Source organism: Cryptomeria japonica, chromosome 11, assembly GCF_030272615.1.
Source record: "Cryptomeria japonica chromosome 11, Sugi_1.0, whole genome shotgun sequence".
NCBI lineage: Eukaryota > Viridiplantae > Streptophyta > Pinopsida > Cupressales > Cupressaceae > Cryptomeria > Cryptomeria japonica.
In genome coordinates this window covers 566,944,345-566,959,317 of record NC_081415.1, presented here as the reverse complement: position 1 = coordinate 566,959,317, position 14,973 = coordinate 566,944,345, and positions in this window count along the sequence as shown.

Genomic DNA, 14,973 nt, shown 5'->3' with positions numbered 1-14,973 from the left:
GCTGCGAAATGGTAAAAGCCAGGTGGCAGGTCCAGTCAACGGTCTAGCAAGTGGGCCCCAGTGAGGTGGCAGTCCAGTTGCAATGATGTGGTGATGACATGGTGTACAGGTGGTGCCTAGGTGGACGACAAGCAAGCAGACACGTCGCAGAGTGACGAGGTGTCATCCCAAGTGGCGCCCAGTCGACCCCATCAACCAATCAGGTCCCACCACATGGCAAGGCATCAGGCACAAAAGAAGCAAAAATCAAAATTAAAATTAGTTAATGATATAGTTTCCACTATAGAGAAAATTCAAAAATTTAAATGACTGTGCACATGTTGAGGATTAATTCGCCCAGGGTCTCATTTTTGGCCAAAATATGAAGTGTTATATATCGCCGGAAAGCTCTCGGAATGAGAAATCCGGTTAGGTAGTTAATTTTGACAAATGTGGGATGTTTCGAGAGTAGTTTCCATGGGAGTGAAATTCAGTTAGAGAGGAGATACTTGGCAATTTCAGTTGTAGATTTGATTTTCTTCCCTCTCCTTTTTATTCCCATTTCTTCTCATTTGTAAGGGTTCCAGAATTTTGGAGGAAGTGATCCATTGTTCATGGCTTCCATTTTCTGAATTTCTTGACCCAAACTTGTAAAGTTCTATGGATCTGTTCAGGGTATAGATGCTACATTGCAGGATGATAGATTGTTTTCTAGTTGCAGGTCTTACTTATGTCAGGCATGAGTAAATTTCCCATGATATTGTCTCTATGTATGTATTCATTATTATGAATTGAATCCTCAAGGAGGCTTATAATTTGTCATCTCAAGGAGATTGTATGATTGTTTGTAGGCATTCTTCAATGAAGAGTTTAAATTCTACAATCAGTCATAAATAGTGGAATGTGTCCCAGATCTGATACTTTTATGAGTGGATTGAGTAATGCATTAGTACAAGGTAATAATGCAGGGATATTTTGTAAGGAAAACTAATTTGCAGCGGTGATTAACATTTTGTAGTTCTGTGTGTGTGACTCTGTTGCCTAATGAACAAGGCACTGGTCTTTGACAGATTTGGGGATGGTTTTAGATATATATTTTAAAAGACAAATCTATTTCCCTTTATGTTTAGGGGTGTGTTCTTCTCATTCCAAGCTCTGTTTTCATTTATGATTTATACAGATCTAGCCAATTTGTAGTGTGTTTCTAGATTTGGTGAGCTTGTGAAATGATCTATCTGCTTAGTGTTGATGCAATTATGTGTTTGTAATTGTTGTATTCAAAGCATCAAAGGGTGTCCCCCCTAGGTCTAGCAGAACCTGAAGTGCAAGGGGATCAATTAGGGTCCTATGTTATGGTGTCCAAGCCCTGATGTGTTTCATAGACTGAAATTGGCCATTTCGTAGAAGGATTGTAGGTATACTTGGGTTATCACTTTTGGTGAACAACAGGACTGACTACTCAGCAACTTTTCTCTGAAAATGTTTCAAAAGAGTTATTTGCTTCTTCTGTCCTACTAAACCAACACTTTTGTCCTCCCTTTATGGTATAAAGCATAGGAGCACAAATATGGCTAAAGTCTCTTATAAAATTCCTATAGAAGGCAGCCAAGCCATGAAAACTTCTAACATCATTCATTGTTGTAGGTGTAGGCCAAGACAATATGGCACTCACCTTTTCTTGATCCATTTTCAATTCACCATATGATATTACAAACCCCAAGTAAATGATCTCTTCCTACATAAAGAAACACTTTTCCAAGTTGATCATTAATTGTTCTTCATACAATCTTCTTAGGACCAGGTCTACATGTTTTAGATGCTCTCCTTTGGTTTGACTGAAAAACTAGAATTTCATCTAGGTAGACTATAACAAATTTCCCTATGAAATCCCTCAAGACTTCATTCATTAACCTTATGAAGGTACTAGGTGCATTGGATAAGCCAAAGGGCATGACTTTCCACTCATAAAACCCCTCATTTGTTTTAAATGTAGTCTTCCACTCATCTCATGGCCTAATCCTAATCTGATGATAGCCACTCTTTAAGTCAACCTTTGTAAAATACCTAGCACCCCCAAACAATGTAACAAATCTTCAATCCTAGTTATTGGAAACCTATACCTGATAGTAATCTTGTTGATAGCTCTTGATTCGGTGCAAAGCCTCCAAGTGCCTTCCTTTTTGGGTTCCAAGACTGCATGGACTGCACATGGGCTCAAACTTTTGCCAATCAATCTGGACTCCAACAATTCTTCAACCTATTTAGCCATCTCAACATTCTGATCTGGTGTGAGCTTGTATGCTGCTTTATTAGGAAAGTCGGATCCATGTATAAGGTCTATACAATGGTTTATGTCCCTCGTGGGAGGTAGTGACCTTGGCATGCCATTAGAGATGACACCCTTGTATTTGTCTAGTAGCTGGTGCACTGTAGGGTCAATCAACCTCAATCTATCCTCTTTCTTGTCTTCAGACCTCTGTGCCTTTGTTACTGTTGGACTAGTGATAAGGGCATAATAGACCATGCCTTCATTTGCCATGTTCTTCATGAACTTCTTTCCTCCTAACACCAACACCTTGGCCCCCTTTTGTTTGGTCTCCTCCTCAGTCTCCATTAAAGGTAGCAACTCAATCACCTTACCATATTTGGTGATGGAATATGTATTCCTAGAACCATCATGTTGTGCCTTCAAATAAAACTACCATCGTCTCCCAAATAGGAGATGGCAAGCATCCATCTTTGCAATGTCAAACATCAACCTATCTTTATAGGTTCCAATCTAGAATTCTACCCAAGCCTGCTCTTCCACAATAGCATGTTGTCCTTATGTGAGCCATGAGACCTTGTAGGGGCAAGGGTGAGGTAGTCTCCTCAACTTTAGTTTCTCCACCATCTCTAGAGACACAAAGTTCTCAGTTGAACTGGAATCTATTAGGACCTTGCATACTTTTCCACTCGCTTTGCAAGTGGTCTTGAATAGAGACTTCCTCTATGGGAGTTCTCTATCAGACATCTTCATAGTAGTTACTATTCTTCTGATCATCAAAGCTTCACCTCTTTCAGGGTAGCCATAGCTATCAGGGGTATTGACACTTCGGTATGTGTTTTCACTTGCCACACTTAGGAAGTCAGCCTCTAAAATCAAGTTACTCCTTCTTTCTCCCATGGAACTAGTAGTTATATCCGGGCATCTATTGGCCATGTGTCCCTCTTGATTGTAGTTATAACATCTGATTGGACATCTACCTTGAGATCTCCCTCTAAATGGTGGTCTTCTTCCTCTGAAGTTACCTCTTTGACTGTATCCTCCATTGTTATTGGAACTACTCTCTCCTTTAGTGTCTTCTTGACTAGTTTCACTTTGGTTTCCAAAACCATTTCCCTTACTTTTGAAAAAATTTCTTCCACCCCTCTATTGTCTTCCTCTTCCTTTATTTTTCTACTCTTGTCTCCTTTTGATCTTCTCTTCCACCTTGATATCAAGTTGATGGCATCTACCAACGATATCCGGGATAAGAAGGTTTAATTCTTCTTGAATGTTGCATCTTAATCCATTTAGATACCGGGCAACTTTCTCACTTTCTTCCTCTTTTGTTTTAGACTTCATGCATAGCCTTTGGAACTCCTCAGTGTATGAGTTCACATCCATCTCCTTCTGCTTGAGATTTTGTCTCCTCTTATGGAGTTGTATTTCATAGTCTTTGGGTACATAGGCCTCTTTGATTAAGGTAACCATCCTCTTCCAGAAAAAAACCTTGGGCTTCTTGTACTTCTCTCTTTCCTCTTGGACAAAGTTCAACCAAGTTAGGGCTTCTCCCTTCAACTTGGACTTAGCAATCTTCACCTTCTAGTTTCCTGGAATGTCTTCACATTCAAGGAAACTAGACAGGGAGTCTATCTAATCCTCCATAAAATTTGGTTCCATCTTCCCAGTGAAATTTGGTAAATCAATCTTCTACTCCATGGTTCTCCTCTCCATGTATTTGCGGGCATTAAGGAAGTGCCTCTAGTCAGGAGGAATCGCCTCTTCCTATTGCATAGGGATCTCATCCTAATCCCCTTCTTCACCACTACTAGTGCCTTCATCTTCCTTCCCATCTACTCTACCTCTCAACCTCTCTAGCTCCCTCTGCATTGCCTTGCAAGAAGCGACCTACTCTCTCACAATCTTTGCCAATTTCATGTTGGTGATTGGTCCTCTAGGGACCTATTCTTCTTGTCCCTCTGATATCTCTCAATTCTCTATCTCCTTACCAAAGTCGTTACTAGATTTGATACCACTTGATGTAGAGCCCTCCTTGTAACCCACCAAACACCTCAAAATGTACAACACTGAGCCCTGAAAACAAGATTGGGATCCTGTCAAGACAAGGCTCTACAACTTTAGTTCAATCCTCTAACCATCTTCAAGACTCATGCCTAATCAATCTTGGGTACCTTACTCCAACACACTCTATGATACCCCTAAGGGTTAGTGACCATTTGTATACTAGTTTTGGGCCATACATAAATCCCCAAAGTCAAACCAAGCACCAGCTATAAAGATTCATCCTCGTTCCTTAAGAAACGTACACAATTAGGCCTAGTTGCTTGTAGCCCTTTTTAGTGGGTAAAGGGACCTTAAGTTCAAACTTTCTCAAACACCCTAGAAAAAAAATTATGGATTCAAGTACCCTTTTGGAAGTTACACAAATCCCTAAAAGGAAGGGTTAGGGTCTGACAAATAAAGGACTGAGCCGGTAGGATGCTGACTGTCCTAGAGGGCTAATTAGGCCTCCATTTGTGAAGCACCTATATCCAGATGAGTGAAGTAGGAAATTAAAACCCCATGGGCATGTGTGGAACCATAAACCATAAGGGATTCCAGGGTTACATGCCTAGAATCATCACCATTTAAACACAAGAGTAACTTTGTTGTTCAAGGTCTAGGTAGCCACATAGAGATATCTACCTAGGGTCATTTCGAACACACCTCTCCCTTGCTCCTCCTAAAAAAAAATTTTGGAATCCTAGAACACACTGACCATAATTTCCTTTCACCAAATCCCATGGGTCCCAGATTGATAAAGTGCAAGGTATGGCCATGGAGGAGGAAAAACCCAAGGTAAACTGTGGTTTTCCGGGGCACCTACAATAAAATTTGAATATCAGAAGAAAAACACATGACTAGAATTTAAAACCAAAGGAAAAACAAATATAACTCTTCTCTCCAAACAATTCATATCATTTTCAATAGATCCCAATCCGTATAGTACTGTACCACAGAGCAAAACTCCAGAATTGCAGGAAAAACTCAAAATTCTATTAGTTTGTTGTTACCAAAACTCTCCTTTGTATAGTATCTCCTTGGGAATTGGATCCAAAAGATGTATAAACCAATCCACAAATTCTCTCAACCAAAACCAAGAGGTTAGAGCCATTGGAGGATTTTTTAATAAACAAAAATGTAAAAAGTGCATAAAAGTTGCTCATGACAAGTTTTGACAAGTTTTGCAAAAGCTGTCAAAATGTCCTCTTTCGCCTCCTAATGCCTTGGGCCAAGTATAACCCCTCCTAAAACATCCTAGAAGAATTAAAACCACTAGGATAAATATTTCCTACACACATTTTATCCCCTATTGTCTAGAAGTCCTAATTGGCTTATAGAAATGCCAAAATAGGAGTTTGGCTCACAAGATGGGGTTCTTTATTACAACACACAATGCATGATTGAAAACCTATTAAAAACATTCTAAAGACATATTTTATTCCTTATCCTCCCTTCTTAGAGTCTGACTTATCATCTTGAATGGTTTAATGGGGTGCTCCTGCACCACACATACATGTCTATCTATCGCATGTACACATGTATTAAATGTCTAGTACACATACACACATGAAATATGGAAAATAAATATCTAGTACACATACGCATATGAAATGTATATAGTACACATGTATGAAATGTCTAGTACATATGTACAAATATTAAATGTCTACAAAGAATTTTCATGTGCACATATATATATATATAAACAATGGGTCACTTCAGGCCCTGTCCTGAACCATGTCCCAATCCATGCACTTACAATAGAGTATGCATGCATAAAATCATACATTAGACATTTAATTCATGTACTAGAGTAAATTTTTTGAAGTAACATAGATTAAGAGCATTTTCACGTAGACAAACATACCTCTGAAGAGTCTCTAACATCACCACCATGTGCATGCAGGATTCTAGGACATCTATGTGACGAGGAGCTCAACCCGTGTGATAGTGGTGCATCTTGCAATGTTGAAATTTTGTTAGATATACATACACATATATTTATAACTTGGAACCTAACCCTTTAAATATAGAACTTAAATATTTAAAAGAAACAATTAATTTAAATTTATAATGTATACCTGTGTCTCCTGGTGAACATGGTCGGTGGCAATGTGCAAATCCTCAAACATCATCCCATGCACCTGCAATAGAGTATGCATGCATAAAATCATATATTAAAAATATTTAATTTGAATACTAGAGTGAATTTTTTAAGTAACATATATTAAGTGCATGTAGGATTCTGGGACGTCTATGTGACAAGGAGCCCAACCTGCGTAATAGTGATGCATCCTGCAATGTTGAAATTTTGTTAGATATAAATGTACACATATATTTATATCTTGCAACCTAACCATTTCAAAATAGAACTTAAATATTTAAGATTGAATTAAATTAAACTTATAAAGTATACTGGTGTCTCCTAATGAATAGGGTCAGTGGCAATGTGCAAATCCTAAAACATTGCCCCCTGTGCCTACAATATAAATTACACATGAACTCAGATGTACATTATTTAAACATTTATTATTAAGTTTAAAATATATATATAGTTTATTTTAAAGATCAAATCAAATCTACTTGAACATGTACATGTATGTGGTTGTAGATAAACATACCTCGGGGTCTCTAATAGCTCCATCACGTGCATGCTGGACTCTAGAATGTTTGCGGGATGAATGGCACATCCTGCACAATGCTCACTCATTCTAGACAATGCACACATTTTTTTCAATATATATATAATTTAAATCACTTGAAATTATTTAATCAACCCCTAGATATCTGTTTAAATAGATCTTAAAAACAAAAACAAAAGTAATTTAAACTTTATATATACTTGTGTCTCTTGATGAACAACTGGGTTAGTGGCAGCATCCAAATCTCCATACATCGACCCTAACGTGATACCCTATATAGTTCAAAAAATACAATCCAATATATATAATTAATTCAATCCATGCAGTTCGTGTTTACAATCAAGTAGCTATATAAAATTTCCAAATTAAAATTAGTAAATTATATACTATCATTCATACCTCTCCTGCAACATGTAAGGCTCATCCGATCCTGCTGGTGTTAAAATCATGCAAGGAGCCCACTGCAACATGATCCCCCTTACTATCTGGCTCCATAAGAATGGTAGTGAACATCCCCAAAAATCCAGTACCAGGTACTATGACTCGATCAACTGATGTATAAATAGGAGGAGGAGGTGTATCTCGACCAACTGTTGTATGCTGGGGTGGGGCAGTAGACTGAGAATCTGTATGCTCACAACCACAGCTAAAAGCACACAATCTACCAAGTACATGCCTAACAAATGATGGGGCATCCTCTAGTGGGATCCCATGCTCCATAACAATGACTTGATATGAAACCAAGAGATCACTGGATAAGCATGTGCTCATCTGTCGTAAAGGATCTATGTCATGCATTCGTGGAACATCCATCGGTGATGGTATGTCTACTCAAACATATGGATCATCTCTCATTGATGCATCAAGAATGCAAATATGAGAGCCCAACAAATATCTACCCACCTGATCTGATGTCATCTCCTCCACCTGTGTGGCTATAGTAGGAATACTAGAAACGATGAATTGTTGAGTGTCATTTGTTACACTATATGCAGAATGTGCTAGGTCCACACTCTTGGGAAGAACCACAAGGTTTGGACCAATCAATTCCCATTTATTAACGGGCGGGGGTGCACATGGTCGTCTAAACTTATATGAAAATATGCCCTTCCCTTGCCCAACATGTTTCAGAAAATCGATGTAATCAACATCATCCAACAAATGAAACCCTACAAACAATTGTTTGCAGAAATAAAGGAGCAACACATCCTTTTGGGGCCACCCATGATGAGTGGCTAACCATCTAGGATAGATAAAAGGTGCTACTAGTGCATTTGTGCACCTAGTAGGCATATAACCCTTCACCCTAAGAAAGGCTTGATAATAAGGAAACATGATTTTGACATCAGCTGTGGAAACCCTATCATTCACTATGTCCCATTTCACCATACCACCTACACTGCATGAAAGGGATCTATATAATTCCTCTGTGTTGACCTGATCATATGGATTATAATTGTCAACAAGGTGAATCATATGAAGTAGCTCCCATCTAATAATATCATCCCTTTGTTTATTTGTTTGATAATGCATGTTTCCCAATGTGATATTTAAATGATTGTAGAGTTGTTGTCTCTCTTGTTGAGTTATACCGGACCTATGTGACGTCTTCTCACTCCCACGAGGATGAACACTAGGCTCAGAACTACTAGTGTTATGTGATCTAGGCTCATTAGACATGATGTGAGTGGGTAATGTATATATATATATATATATATATATATATATATATATATATATATATATATATATATATATATATATATATATATATATATATATATATATATATATATATATATATATATATATATATATATATATATATATATATATATATATATATATATATATATATATATATATATATAAACATGTGCATGTATATATTACACATTAAACAATAATTAAAAAAATATACAAACATTTAAATCATTTAAAACATATTTAAACATGTAATTTAAAAAAATTAGATATACAAAAAAGAAATTTAAATGTCAAAAATGCATACAAGTGAAAATTTTCTAGATATAAAGACAAATTTAAGATAAATTTTTAGATCTATGCTCAAAAGAAATTTAAACAACAACTATAAATTTAATTTTAAATTTCAATATATGTCTAATTTACAATTACATATATTTGAATATACATTAATTAATTTGAAAATTAGTCAAATTTAGTTAAATTAAGATAGATTAAGTCAAATTAATTTAAAATTAATTTATAATTGCATATACAATTTAATTAATAGGTCCTAATTTGGTCTTATGTGGTCCTAATACGTCCTAAGGGATGCAGATGTGTCGTAAGGGGCCTTATGTGGTCCTAAATGGTCACCCATGTGTTAGAACACATGCGCGACCCCTTAGCACCACATAAGAACCCTTTTGACATCATTTGCTCTTATGTGGTCCTAATAAGTGCTAAGGGGAGAACATGTGTCGTAAGGGGCCTTGTGTGGTCCTAAGGGGTCACGCATGTGTTAGAAAACACACGTGGCCCCTTAGGACCACAACAGACCCCGTGCACCACCATTTGGTCTTATGTGGTCCTAATAGGTCCTAAGGGGTGCACATGTGTCGTCAGGGGCCTTGTATGGTCCTAATGGGTCACCCATCTGTTAGAACACATGTGTGACCCCTTAGGACTACATAAAACCCCTTTCAACACCATTTGGTCTTATGTGGTTCTAATAGGTGCTCAGGGGTGCACATGTGTTGTAAGAGGCCTGGGCTGGTCCTACGGGGTCACCTATATATTAGACCACATGCGGGACCCCTTAGGACCACATAAGACCCCTTACGATACCATTTGGTCTTATATGGTCCTAATAGGTCCTAAGGGGTGCAAATGTGTCGTAAGGGGCCTTCTGTGGTCCTAAGGGGTCACTCATGTGTTAGAACACATGCATGAACCCTTAGGACCACATAAGACCCCTTGTGACACCATTTGGTCTTATGTGGTCCTAATAAGTCTTGAGGGGTGCACATGTGTTGTAAGGGGCCTTGTGTGGTCCTAATGGCTCCCCCTTATGTTAGAACACATGCGTGACCCCTTAGGACCACATAAGACCCCTTATGAAACCATTTGGTTTTATGTTGTCCTAATAGGTCCTAAGGGGTGCACATGTGTTGTAGGGGGCCTTGTGTGTTCCTAAGGGGTCACCCATGTGTTAGAACACATGCGCAACCCCTTAGGACCACATAAGACCCCTTGGGATAACATTCGATATTATGTGGCCCTAATAGGTCCTAAGGGATGCACATGTGTCATAAGGGGCCTTGTGTGGTCCTAAGGGGTCATCCATGTGTTAGAACACATTGGTGACCCTTTACAACCATACAAGCCCCCTTCCGACACCATTTGGTCTTATGTGGTCCTAATAGGTCCTAAGGGATGCACATGTGTCCTAAGGGGCCTTGTGTGGTCCTAAGGGGTCACCCAGAACATATGCGTGACCCTTTAGGACCACATAAGACCCCTTCCAATGCCATTTGGTCTTATGTGGTCCTAATAGGTCCTAAGGGATACATGTGTCATAAGGGGCCTTCTGTTGTCCTAAGGGGTCATTATGACTATAAAAGACCCCTTCTGACACCATTTCGTCTTTTGTGGTCCTAATAGGTCCTAAGGGGTGCACATGGGTCATAAGGGGCCTTGTGTGGTCCTAAGGGGTCACCCATGTGTTAGAACACCTGTGTGACCCCTTAGGACCACTTAGGACCCCTTACGACATTATTTTCTCTTATATTGTTCTAATAGGTTCTAAGGGGTGCATATGTGTCGTAAGGGACGTTGGGTGGTCCTAAGGGGTCACCCATGTGTTAGAACAAACGCATGACCCATTGGGACTACAACAGACCCCTTGCAACACCATTTGGTCTTATGTGGTCCTAATAGGTCCTAAGGGGTGCACATATGTTGTAAAGGGCCTTGTGTGGTCCTAAGGGGTCACCCATGTGTTATAGCACATGCGTAACAACTTAGGACCACATAAGACCCCTTGCCACACCATTTGGTCTTATGTGGTCCTAATAGGTCCTAATGGGTGCACATGTGGTGTAAGGTGCCTTGTGTGGTCCTAAGCGTTCATCCATGTGTTAGAACATATGTGTGACCCCTTAGGACCGCATAAGACCCCTTGCAACATGATTGGGTCTTATTTGGTCCTAATAAGTGCTAAGGGGTGCACATGTGTCGTAAGGGGCCTTGAGTAGTCCTAACGGATCACCTATGTGTTAGAACACATGCGTCACCCCATAGTACCACACAAGACCCCTTGCGACACCATTTGTTTTATGTGGTGCCAATGGGTTCTAAGAGGTGTACCTATGTCGTAAGGAGCCCTGTGTGGTCCTAAGGGGTCACCCATATGTTAGAACACATGCATGACCCGATAGGACCACATAAGACTCCTTACGATACCATTTGCTCTTATGTGGTCCTAATAGGTCCTAAGAGATGCACATGTGTTCTGAGGGTCCTTGTGTGGTCATAAGGCATAACCCATGTGTTAGAACACATGGGTGACCCCTTACGACCACATAAGACCCCTTCCCACACCATTTGGTCTTATGTGGTCCTAATAAGTCCTAAGGCGTGCACATGTGTTGTAAGGGGCCTTATGTGGCCCTAAGGGGTCACCCATTTGTTAGAACATGTGTGTGACCCCTTAGGACAACATAAGACCCCTTTGGACACCATTTGGTCTTATGTGGTTTTAATAGGTGCTAAGGGGTGTACATGCATCCTAAGAGGATTTCGATGGTTGTAAGGGGTCACCCATGTGTTAGAACACATGTGTGACCCCTTAGGACTGCAACAGACCCATTGCGACACCATTTGGTCTTATGTGGTCATGATAGGTCCTGAGGAGTCCACATGTGTCGTAAGGGGCCTTATGTGTTCCTAAGGGGTCACCCATGTGTTAGAACACATGCGTGAACCCTTAGGACCACAAAATACCACTTCCAACCCCATTTGGTCTTATCTGATGCTAATTGGTCCTAAGGGGTGCACATGTGTTGTAAGGGGCCTTGTGTGGTCCTAAGGGGTTCCACATGTGTCGTAAGGGGCCTTGTGTTGCCTTAAAGGCTCACCCATGGGTTAGAATACATGGGTGAGCGCTTAGGACCACATAAGACCCCTTGCGACACTAGTTGCTCCTATGTGATTCTAATAGGTCCTAAGGGGTGCATCACTGTCATAAGGGGCCTTGTGTAGTCCTAAGGGGCCACCCATGTGTTATAACACACACATGACCCCTTAGGACCACATAAGACCCCTTACAACACCATTTGGTCTTATCTGGTCCTAATAGGTCCTAAGGGATGCAAATGTTTTGTAAGGGGACTTGTTGGAACACATACATGACCCCTTAGGACCACATAAGACCCCATGCAACACCATTTGGTCTAATGTAGTCATAATAGATCCTAAGGGATGGACATATGTCGTAAGGGGCCTTGTGTGGTCCTAAGGGGTCACGCATGTGTTAGAACTCCTTAGCACCATATAATACCCCTTGCAACACCATTTGGTCTTATGTGGTCCTAAAAGGAGCTAGGGGTGCACTTGTGTCATAAAGGGCCATGTGTGGTCCTAAGGAATCACCCATGTCTTAGAACACATGTGTGACCCCTTAGGACCACATAATACCCCTTGTGACACCATTTGGGCTTATGTGGTCCTAATTGGTCCTAAGTGCTGCACATGTCTTGTAAGGGGCATTGTGTGGTCCTAAGGGGTCACCCATGTGTTAGAGAATATCTTTGACCCAATAGGACAACATAAGACCCCTTGCAACACCATCTAGTCTTATGTGGTCCTAAAAGGTCCTAAGGGATGCACATGTGTCGTAAGGGGCCTTGTATGGTCCTAAGGGGTCACCCATGTGTTAGAACACATGGGTGACCCCTTAGGACCACTTACGACCCCTTTCGACACCATTTTGTCTTATGTGGTCCTAATAGGTCCTAATGGGTACACATGTGTCGTAATGGGCCTTGTGTTGTCCTAAGGGGTCACCCATGTGTTGGAACACATGCCTGACCACTTAGGACAACTTAAGACCTCTTTTGAAACCATTTGGTCTTATGTGGTCCTAACAGGTATGCACATGTGTCGTAAGGGTCCTTAGGTGGTCCTAAGGGGTCACCCTTATGTTAGAATAGATGCGTGACCCGTTAGGACCACAACAAACCCCTTCCAACTGCTTTTTGTCTCATGTGGTTCGGATAAGTCTTGAGGGGGCCTTGTGTGGTCCTAAGGGGTCACCCATTTGTTAGAACACATGTGTGAACCCTTAGGACCACAAAGGACCCTTGTGACACCATTTGGGTTTATGTAGTTCTAATAGGTCCTAAGGGGTGCACATGTGTAATAAGCTGCCTTGGCTGGTCCTAAGGGGTCACCCATGTGGTCAAAAACATGCGTGACCCCTTAGGACCATAAAAGACCCCTTGCGACAACATTTGGTCTTATGTGGTCCTAATAGGTCCTAAGGGGTGCATATGTGTCATAATGACCCTTGTCTATTCCTAAGGGCTTAGTCATGTGTTAGAACACATGTGTGGCCCCTTGCGACACCATTTGGTCTTGTGTGGTCCTAATAGGCACTAAGGGGACTTGTGTGGTCCTAAGGGGTAAACCATGTGTTAGAACATATGTGTGACCCCTTAGGATTACATCAGACTCCTCGTGACACGATTTGGTCTTATGTGGTCCTAATAGGTCCTAAGGGGTTCACATGTGTCATAAGGGACTTGTGTGGTCTTTAGGGGTCACCCATGTGTTATAACACATGTGTGACCCCTTAGGGCCACATAAGACCCGTTTTGATAATATTTTGTCTTATATGGTCCAAAAAGGTGCTAAGAAGTGCTCATGTATCGTAAGGGCCCTTGGGTGGTCGTAAGGGGTCACCCATGTGTTAGAACACACGCGTGACCCCTTAGGACCACAAAAGACCCCTTTCGACACCATTAGGTCTTGTGTGATCCAAATAGGTCCTAAGGGGTGCACATGTGTCATAAGGAGCCTTGTCCGCTCCTAAGGGGTCACCCATGTGTTAGAACACATGTGTGGCCCCTTAGGACCAGATAAGACCCCTTGCGACAATATTTGGTCTTGTGTGGTCCTAATAGGTGCTAAGGGGCCTTCTGTTGTCCTAAGGGGTCACCCATGTGTTGCAACACATGCGTGACCCCTTAGGACCACATAAGACCACTTGCGACAACATTTGGTCTTATGTGGTCCTAAAAGGTGCTAAGGGGTGCACATGTGCCATAAGGGGCCTTGTCTTGTCCCAAGGGGTCACCCATGTGTTAGAACACATGCATGACCCCTTAGGACTACATAAGACCCCTTGCGACACCATTTGGTCTTATGTGGGCCTAATAGGTCCTAAGGGGTGCACATATGTCGTAAGGGGCCTTGTGTTGTCCTAAGGGGTCACCCATGTGTTAGAACACATGTGTGACCCCTTACGACCACATAAGACCCCTTGCAACACCATTTCATCTTATGTACTCCTAATAGGTCCTAAGAGGTACACATGTCTTGAAAGGGGCCTTGGGTGGTCCTAAGGGGTCGTCCATGTGTTAGAACACATGCGCGACCCCTTAAGACCACATAACACATGCGCGACCCCTTAAGACCACATAAGCCCCCTTTCAACATCATTTGCAATTATGTTGTCTTAATAGGTCCTAAGGGGTGCACATGTGTCGTAAGGGGCCTTGTGTGGTCCTAAGGTATCACCCATGTGTTAGAAAACACACGCGATCCCTTAGGACCACATAAGACCCCTTTCGAGACCATTTCATCTTATGCGGTCCTAATAGGTCCTAAGGGGTACACATGTGTCGTAAGAGGCCTTGTGTGGTCCTAAGGGGTCTCCCATGTGTTAGAACACATGCGTGACCCCTTAGTACCATATAAGACCCCTTCCGACACCATTTGGTCTTATGTGGTCCTAATAGGTACTAAGGGGTGCACATGTGTCGTAAGGGGCCTTTTGTGGTCCTGAGGTGTCAGCCA